Raw genomic sequence first — 10,273 nt, 5'->3', positions numbered from 1 at the left:
TAGTTCACCACCCAGAGGCAGGTATTCAAATGGGAAGTGTCAGGGCAAAGCAGTGGATAAGTGAAAAGGAAAGATGGGAAGAATGCAGTCAAGAATCCATTGTGTATCCTACAAAATTAAGAAGAGTATAGGAAGGGACAGGAAGAAAAGGGATGGATCAGAATGTTGAAAAGGGTGACGTAGATCAAGATGCGTTGTATTCTTAAATTTCTTTGTTAAATTGCAACAAACTTGGTACAACTCCTTAAAGATAACTAATAAAAAATAACAAAAAAGAAACAAAATTGACCATTGACAAGCTCTCAGACTCCCTTCAAGTCTGTTTCAGATTATTAACAGCGTCATAATATGGCTAAGTTGTTCTTTAAATTTTCTCTGAAATACATCACCAAAAATGAGTAATATTATGAATTATTAACATTTAGTTACTAACAAATTCTGCAGGTTATTCTTGATTTCAATTATGGGCACAAACAACAAAATATTAGTCAGAAATAATAGTTTAGCCAAACATATTACAATGCATATTTTGCCAATGTCCACAGCTGAAAATTATTTTTCATATTTTACTTTTGTTTTACACAAAATGTAACAGCATTTTTTACTCAAAAGTTTTATTGTACACAAAAGTACATAATTAAAATGATTTTGTTGGACTGATGTATCAATTTTTAATAGCTTCTTAGGAATGTTATTATATAGTTTATCAGGATGTTCCATCTTTCAGTAGGATTATTTTGGGAAAGGCTTTAGCTAATAATAAGTTCTTCAATACAACAGTGTCAACAAAAATGTCATAATACAAAGAGATAAGGGAGATTTGTCAGTATTCTGACTAGATTAAGAAAGATGTTATCTTGCAAATTTTGAAGTTGCTATAAATACATTGCTACTAAAGTTTGACCCTAACTATACATTTTTAAAATTAGGACAAAAATTAAACTTGTGAGAACATATGTTCAGATTTTTTTGTTTATTGTTACTAAATATATAAACTGAAATTTCTTAAATATATGTCAATGTCATCATTGAACTAGCCAATTGATAATACTGGTATTTATTTAAATGCCAATATGATTTTCTACTAAAAAGTGGTGATATAGTATGCTGTTTTTTATCAAGTTAGCAAATATAACGCATTACATGAAAGTATGAAAGCTACTTGATTTTTTTTCTGAAATATATTCATAGTTTTCAGATCTAGAAAATTATCATTATTAATTAAAGCTCTGATAAAAATTACTATAAAGCTAATTTTTTCTTTTTGTTTTATTTACTTATTTTAAATATTTTTGTAAAAGTGATATGCAGAGAGGTGTCAGTTATATGAGTCAAGTAATGAGTGTATTTCCTTTTGAAACGTGTCATTACCTCCCTCATTCTTTCCCAGTTTTTCCTCTCCCTACTTCCCTCCCCCAAAATTGTATAGTTCCAACGTAGTATCTAGCAATTTCTGCTAAATTGGTTGACCCTTTGTCCCACCATTTCTGTGCTTAACCCTTCCCCACCCCACATCAGATAAAGTTATATACAAGACAATTTTTGGCTTGATTTGATTATCTTTTGTGTATGTGATAGAGTGTGTTGGTTCTGGAGCTTGAACTCAGGGCTTGTCCTCTGTTCTTCAGCTTATAAAGCTAATTTTTAAGTTAAATGTCAGCAGGTTAACTTGTGGGTCAATACCAATTTTATAGAATTCTTTAATCTTTATAAAAAATTTACTTGCTATACTATCGAGTTCACATCTTTAGAACAGTACTCATTTTTATGAATATTACAGCAAGTGTTTTTCCACATTATTGAAACTGAAGATAGCATATCATTTAAAAAAAGAGAAAGCACTGATAATTTTTCTGTCATTGAGTACAAATTTCCCATAGCATTGAAATGATTGCAAACAGACGAATTCCATTCTTTATGTGTAAGTGTATTTTATATACATATACATATAAATATATTAGCATTGTTTGGTTATTTTCTTCAGTATATCATCAGCTTAAGCATAGGAGCAATGCACTATATAGTTTGTAATCCAAATACCAGAAAAATACTAGTTAACAAAATGTTTATGAACCAAATATAATATATTTAACATGAGATGGCACCTTTAATTCTACCAAAGCCATCTGGCTTTTTTTAAATAAGTTATTCAATGGCAATTAAAAATGACCAATACAGCCAGATGGCCAAGAGTAGTGGACAAGAAGCACACAAGAAACATATGTGTTTTTACAGTCATATTCCAAATTATTTGAGGGCCCTTAAAGGGCTAAATTGCCGGATCATCTCACCTCTGATAGATGAAAATAACATGTAAAGTCTAAACTTTGTGCTTGATAAAAGAAAAAAAAGTATGTCTACGCTTAAAATGAGGCAATTTTTCTTTTTCTTTCTTTTCTTTTCTTTTTTTTTTTTTTGGCTTTTGACCTACAGTTCTTTTTAATTGTTTTTTTTATTATCTTTAATAACATTACAAAGGATTTGCTATTCTCAAAGCAGTTTATGAATACAGTGAATCTTGTTCAATGTTGCCCCTTTCAATGTTCTTAACCACCCATCTTAATCTAACCCTTCATTCATTTTTCTTTTTATGTATTGATTTTTTGCCATAAAGCAATTGATGTGTATGATGCATGTTGATCCATGTCATCCCTTCAACCTCTTCAACACCCTTTGACCCACCATTTCCCTATTTTTTTCTCAATTCTATCGTATATACAATGAATTCTTGGCTGCTTTCTCCCCACATTCCCCTCTTTAAGGCCACACTAAAGTCACCAGCACAACCATGTTCAAAACAGCATTATTTACCATAGCCAAAACATCCAATCAGCCCAGATGCCCTTCAGTGGCCTAATAGGTAAAAAAAAAAATGGTATATATACACAATAGAATTCTAATCATCCATCAGAAGGAATGATATTGATCATTCGTAAGGAAATGGATACTTGGAAAAATTATTTTGAGATAACATTTCTTGGATCAAGGAAATGACACACACACACACTTTCCTGTTTACAAAGCATTGTATCTCTACAGTTCATTTGCAAACTTCTTATATGAAACAGCATATATACCTGGGCTGACTATATCTACTTTAATACTGAAATAATCACGAGTAAAATTATGTTTGAGTATTAGACTCAATGTGAGGTGTTTAGATGAGAAGGGTTCCCCTATATGAATGGATTAATGGCAATTAAAATCTGCTTGAGGTTGTGAGTTTGACTTCTTGTCCTTTGTTTACTTCTCTTTACTTGTCTGCCATAGGATGAAAGAACATGTAAAGAATCATTTTATACCGATCACAAATTTTCCAGAGATATGGACCAGTATAATTTTGTTCAGTATAATGGGCCCAGTCTCAGGAATTCTGTTACAGCAGCACAAAATGGACTATGGTACCTATGTTAATATTATTTATATATGTAGAAAATGGATTTGTAGGGGCTCGGAAGGTGGCGCAGTGATAGAGCGTTTGCCTTGCATGCATGAGACCCTGGGTTTGATTCCTCAGCACCACATAAGCAAAAAGAAAAAAAGCCGGAAGTTGCGCTATGGCTCAAGTGGTAGAGCGCTAACCTTGAGCTGAAGAGCTGAGGGACAGCATCCAGGCTCAAAATTCAGGCTCCACAACTGGACCCCCCTCAAAAAAAGAAAATGGATTTGTATTTTATAGAACTGTTCAGTTTAAGTTCTAATAGATACCCTTTGAATACATAAGTTTTCATTTAGCTGTATTATAAGAATAACACTGATGAAAGAAACTAAAAATAGCTAAATTAATCTGATTTGGGGAGGATAAGAAGAAACACAGAAATAGTGGGACAAGGAGTGAACTAATTTAGCAACGATACTCACTAGACACTATTTTGGAATTGAACTATACAACTCGGAGGGTCAGATCAGATAGTCGGGAGGGAAAACCTGGGAGAAAACAAGGGAGAGGATAATACTGTTTGAACGGAAATGTAATTGTTATCTGATTTTTGTAATTTTAAGCTCTCTGTATATGACCTTTACAATAATAAAATTAAGAAACAAAACAAAAAATAACATAGGGAACACCATATATATGAAATGGACATTTGTTTAGTGATTGTGTCATTATGGGTCAATAATAACTCATATCTACTCAATAACACAGAGCTTGAAAGAACTATTTCAGTTTTATTTAATTATACTTACAAATACACTGAGAAGTTTCTATTGCAATTATTTGTTATGAGTTTACACTAGTATTGATTTCTTTGATTGATATATGTGTTATTCTATGTATGAGCCATTATAGCTTATTAAGAGTCTTATTTAAGTCATAACATAACTTTCAAAAATCAGCCAAACCAGACATAAATAGAAAAGAACGCATGAAAGTGATATCTGCTGTAAATAAAGAATTACAGAAACTTTTATGGGGGGAAGCAATAGAAGAAATATAGAGGTAAGATAAGAAAATCATCAAAAATTTAAAAATTGATGGTAGTTTGTGAGATACTTAAAAGAGTAACAAAATATTATTTGAAAAATGTACTACGTATGAGTGTGGAAAATAGTAATAAGGATAGCAATTTAAAAACATTGTGAATGTCTAAATACAATATGTTCAACTTATCACTATAATTATTAAAATATGTTTAAACACGGTTATTCAAAAAATTAAAATAATTATGATCCATGGCCTCAATTCTTATGTTAAAATGTCAATAATATCTCAGGTAAATATATATATGAAAAAGAATATATAATATGCTTTCAATTAAAAAATATGATTGTTATGATTATAAAACCTCACATAAATTAATCTGTCCAAAAAAATCAATAAGCAAAAATATTTAGAACATCATTATAACAGTTACATATTTGTTATGACAACATATTCATCAAAATAAAAATTGTACAGGTTCTTTTTTTTAATTTTATTTTATTTTATTTGAGAACATACTGTACAGAGGGGCTACAATTACATGGGCAGGATAATGCATACATTTCTTACCAAGCATTGCAGCCTCCTCCTTTGTTTACCCTTCACATCCCTTCCCAGCCTCCCCCCTCCCCCCACCCAATTATACCCCCCTCCCCCCCCACACCGACATTGTAAAGCTGGTTTTGACCTGACATTTTGTACTTCTCATTGTTGCAACAGGTCCACCTGAATCCTTAAACGACTTGTTTGTCCCCATCTCCTCCACATGTTATACTGACATCAAATATAGTGAAAGCGAGGGTTACCCTGTGGGGGAGGGACATACAAAGCAACAAAGAAATAATCTTATAAATGCGTTAGAAACACATGCATGAAAGAAACGAAAACATTAAAATACATATTTAAGGGTTCATTTTACTAACATCACATTATCTGACCTTTTCCGCTTGACTCATACCTATACTAGATATTGCAAATAAGGGAAACCATGGGACCTATGTTTCTTTGGGCCTGGCTTACTTCACTTAATATAATTTTTTCCAAACCTTTCCATTTCCTAACAAATGGGGAAATGTCATTCTTTCTGATGGAGGCATAGAATTCCATTGTGTATATATACCACATTTTCTTGATCCATTCATCTACTGAGGGGCATCTGGGTTGGTTCCATATCTTAGCTATGGTAAATAATGCTGCAATAAACATAGTTGTGCTGGTAGGTTTAGTGTGGACTTGTTTGTAAACATTTGGGTAAATGCCCAAAAGTGGGATTGCTGGATCATAGGGGAGATCTATGTGAAGTCTTTTAAGGAACCTCCATACTGCTTTCCAAAGTGGTTGAACAAGTTTACATTCCCACCAACAATGAAGTAAGGTTACTTTCTGTCCACATCCCCTCCAGCATCTGTTGTTGTTAGAGTTCTTGATTTTTGCTGTTCTAACTGGAGTGAGGTGATATCTCAACATTGTTTTGATTTGCATTTCTTAAATGGCTAGGGATGTTGAACATTTCTTCATGTGTCTATTGGCCATCCTTCTTTCTTCTTCAGAGAAGCTTCTCTTTAAGTCTTTCGCCCACTTATTTATTGAGCAGTTGTTTCTTTGAGGATTTGTTGTTGGGTGGTTTAATTTTTTGAGGTCCAAGTATATTTTAGATATGAGACCCTTGTCCGTTGTATGGCTAGTAAAGATTTTCTCCTAATCGGTGGGCTTTCTATTGATCTTGCTAGCTATGTCATTTGCCCTGCAGAAGCTCTGCAACCTTATGCAATCCCATTTGTCCAATCTTTCTTTGATTTGTTGTGCTTCCGGGTCTCTATTCAGAAAATTTCAGCCTGAGCCAAGGAGACCTAGGGTTTCTCCTATTCCATCCTGTAATGTTTTCAGAGTGTCTGCTCTGAGTTCAAGGTTTTTGATCCATCTGGAGTTGATTCTGGTGCAGGGTTATATATAAGGATCTAGCTTTAGTTTTCTACATGTAGTTAACCAATTTTGCCAGCACCATTTACTGAAGAGGCTGTCTTTCTTCCATTCTATTGTTTTAGCTTCCTTATCGAAGATTAGATGGCTATAGGTCTGTAGGTTCATTTCTGGGTTTTCAATTCTATTCCATTGGTCCTGAGGTCTGTTCTTATGCCAATACCAAGCTGTTTTGATTACTATGGCTTTATAGTAGAGTTTGAAATTTGGTATTGATATTCCTCCAGCAGTGTTCTTTCCGTTGAGGAGCGTTTTTGCTATTCAGGGTCTTTTATTGTTCCATATGAATTTTTGGATTGCCTCTTCTATTTCCTTGAAGAATGAGGGTGGAATTTTGATAGGTATCGCGCTGAATTTGTAGATAGCTTTGGGAAGTTCTGCCATTTTCATGATGTTAATCTTGCCAATCCAGGAGCATGGGAGGTTTTGCCATTTTTTAAGTTCTGTGTTGATTTCCTTTTTCAAGATTTTAAAGTTTTCATCATAGAGGTCCTTCACTTCTTTGGTTAAGTTAATTCCTAGGTATTTTATTTTTTGTGGGGCTATTACAAATGGAGTTGCTTTCCTAATTTGAGCCACACTTTTCTCATTGTTGGCATATAGAAAAGCCATTGATTTTGGGGGTTAATTTTATAACCTGCTACTTTGCCAAAGTTTTGAATCAGCTTGAGTAATTTGGAAGTGGAGTCTATGGGATTCTTTAAATACGAGATCATGTCGTCTGCAAAGAGGGAGAGTTTTATTTCTTCTTGCCCTATTTGGATCCCCTTTATGTTGCATCTTTTCTTATTGCTGTAGCTAGGCATTCTAATCCTAGATTGAAGAGAAGTGGAGAGAGTGGGCATCCTTGTCTTGTTCCTGAATTAAGAGGAAATGGCAGCCCGGCGCTGGTGGCTCACGCCTGTAATCCTAGCTACTCAGGAGGCTGAGATCTGAGGATCGCGGTTCAAAGCCAGCCCGGGCAAGAAAGACCATGAGACTCCTATCTCCAATAAACCACCAGAAAACCGGAAGTGGCGCTGTAGCTCAAGTGGTAGAGCGCTCGCCTTGAGCTGAAGAGCTGAGGGACAGCGCCCAGGCCCAGAGTTCAAGCCCCACGACCAACAAAAAAAAAAAAAAAAAAAAAAAAAAGAGGAAATGGCTTTAGTTTTTCACCATTGAATATAATGCTGGCTGTAGGTTTGTCATATATAGCCTTTATTGTATTGAGGAATGTTTCATGGATTCCTAATATTTCCAGAACCTTCATCATAAAGGGGTGTTGGATCTTGTCAAATGCTTTTTCTGCATCTATTGAGATAACCATGTGGTTCTTATTCTTGCTCCTGTTGATGTGATGAATAATATTAATTGATTTGCGTATATTGAACCAGCTTTGCCTCCCTGAAATGAATCCTGTTTGATCGTGTTGTATGATTTTTTGGATGAATTGTTGAAGTTGATTGGCCAAAATTTTGTTGAGAAGTTTTGCATCAATGTTCATCAAAGAAATGGGTCTATAGTTCTCTTTCTTTGATGAGTCCCTGCCTGGTTTTGGGATGAGTGTTATGATGGCTTCATAGAATGTGTTTGGTAGTGAGCTTTCTCTTTCAATTTCATTGAAGAGTTGGAGGAGTATTGGTGTGAGCTCTGCTTTGAAGGCCTTGTAAAATTCTGCTGTAAAACCATCTGGTCCTGGACTTTTCTTAGCTGGGAGGTCTCTTATTGCTTTTTCTATTTCAATGCTTGATATGGGCCTGTTAAGCTGGTTTAACTCATCTTGGTTTAGTTTTGGCATGTCAATATTTGCTAGGAAAAGTAGATTTTGAGAAGTATTCCCTTGTAATGTTCTGAATCTTGGTCGTTTCCGTGTTGATTTTTCCATTCTCATCTCTGAGTTGATTAATTTGGGTGTGTTCTCTTCTTTTTTTGATAAGATTTGCTAAGGGTTTGTGAATTTTGTTAAGTTTTTCGAAGAACCAACTCTTTGTTTTGGTGATTCTTTCTATAGCTTTTTTTAATTCTAATTCATTTAATTCTGATTTAATTTTGATTATTTCTTTCCGTCTAATGGATTGGGGTTTATCTTGCTGCTCTTTTTCAAGGAGGTTTAGATGTGTCATTAAATTGTTAGTTTCCGATCTCTCCAATTTGTTGATGTAGGAGCTCAGAGCTATAAACTTGCCTCTGAGTACTGCCTTTGCTGTGTCCCAGAGGAGCTGGTAATTTGTGTGTTCATTTTTGTTGAATAGCATGAACATTTGAATTTCCTTTCTAATCTCTTCCATGACCCACTCATGATTCAGCAGTGTGTTGTTCAGCCTCCATGTGATACCGGACTTTCTTTGGTGGCTTTTGGTGTTGAGTTCTAATTTTATTCCCTTGTGGTCAGAGAGAATGCAAGGTATAACTTCAATGTTTCTGAATTTAGACAAGTTTGCTTTGTGGCCTAAAATGTGGTCTATTTTAGAAAACGTTCCATGTGCTGCTGAGAAGAACGTGTATTCCGATGCTGCTGGGTGAAATGTTCGGTAAATGTCTGTTAAGTCTAGTTGATCTATGCTGCTGTTTAGATCTGCGGTTTCTCTATTGAGTTTTTGCCGAGTTGATCTATCTAGTGGGAAGAGTGGTGTGTTAAAATCCCCAAAAATTAATGTCTTTGGATCTATATGGGATTTGAGGGAAAGTAGTGTTTCTTTGATAAATTTGGGTGCTCCATTGTTTGGCGAATAGATATTTAGAATTCTAATATCCTCCTGAAGGAGAGATCCTTTAATTAGTATGCAGCGACCTTCTTTATCTCTTCCAACGAATTTTAATTTGAAGTCTATTTTATCTGATATTAGGATTGCAACTCCCGCCTGTTTATGAGGTAGATTTTGTTCCAGCCTTTAACCTTGAAAATGTGTTTGTTTTTACGGGCAAGGTGTGACTCCTGCAGGCAGCAGAGAGAAGGGTCTTGTTTTTTAATCCAACTAGACAGTCTATGTCGCTTAATTGGAGAGTTCAGTCCGATATCGTTAAGAGATAGGACTGAGAGGTATTTGGGAGTTCCTGCCATGTTATCCATCTTCTTGGGGGCTGCGAAAACTGGGTTCTTCCTAAGGTTCTTGGATTCTCAGTTTGAGTGCGGTTTCTTGGCCTTTGTTGCGGTCATGTTGGTTTTCTATGTGTAGGACATCTTTAAGAATCTTTTGTATGGCTGGTTTGGTGGAGATGTATCGTTTCAATTTTTCTTTGCTATGGAAGGTTTTTATTTGGCCTTCAGTTATGAAGGAGAGTTTAGCTGGGTACAGTATTCTTGGTTGATAGTTGTTTGTTTTTAGGGCATGGCATACGTCATTCCAGGCTCTTCTTGCTTTGATTGTCTCTGCTGAGAAATCTGAGGTAATTCTAATTGGTTTCCCTTTATAGGTGATTACCCTTTTCTCCTTGACAGCTTTAAGGATCTTTTCCTTGGTCTGGGTTGATCCTGTGTGGATTATAATGTGACAGTGGGATGTCCTATTGTGGTTTGGTCTATTTGGGGTTCTAAAAGCTTCTTGTATCTGAATAGGCCTATCTTTCTGTATGTTTGGGAAGTTCTCTGCTAGGATCCTGTTAAACAAATTTCCTAGACCATTAACTTCTGTTTCTATGTGCTCCTCTACACCCATTATCCTTAGAATGGGCCTCCTGATGGTGTCTTCCAGGTGTTGGATAGACCTATCATATTTCTTGGACTTGTCTTGGATGGTTGTATGTTTTTTCTCTATAATATCTAGGCTGTCTTCAATCCCTGAGATTCGATCTTCTGCATGGTCTAACCTGCTGTCAAGACTCTCTACTTTGTTTTTTATCTCTTTTCCTTCTAATTGGTCAGCTTTGATGGCTTCAAGTTCTTTGTTGAAG

This window comes from Dipodomys merriami, unplaced genomic scaffold (genome assembly GCF_024711535.1).
Source record: "Dipodomys merriami isolate MVZ:Mamm:240054 unplaced genomic scaffold, mDipMer1.0.p SCAF_77, whole genome shotgun sequence".
Taxonomy (NCBI): domain Eukaryota; kingdom Metazoa; phylum Chordata; class Mammalia; order Rodentia; family Heteromyidae; genus Dipodomys; species Dipodomys merriami.
The sequence above is the reverse complement of the archived record's forward strand: the minus strand, read 5'-3'. Positions refer to the sequence as shown.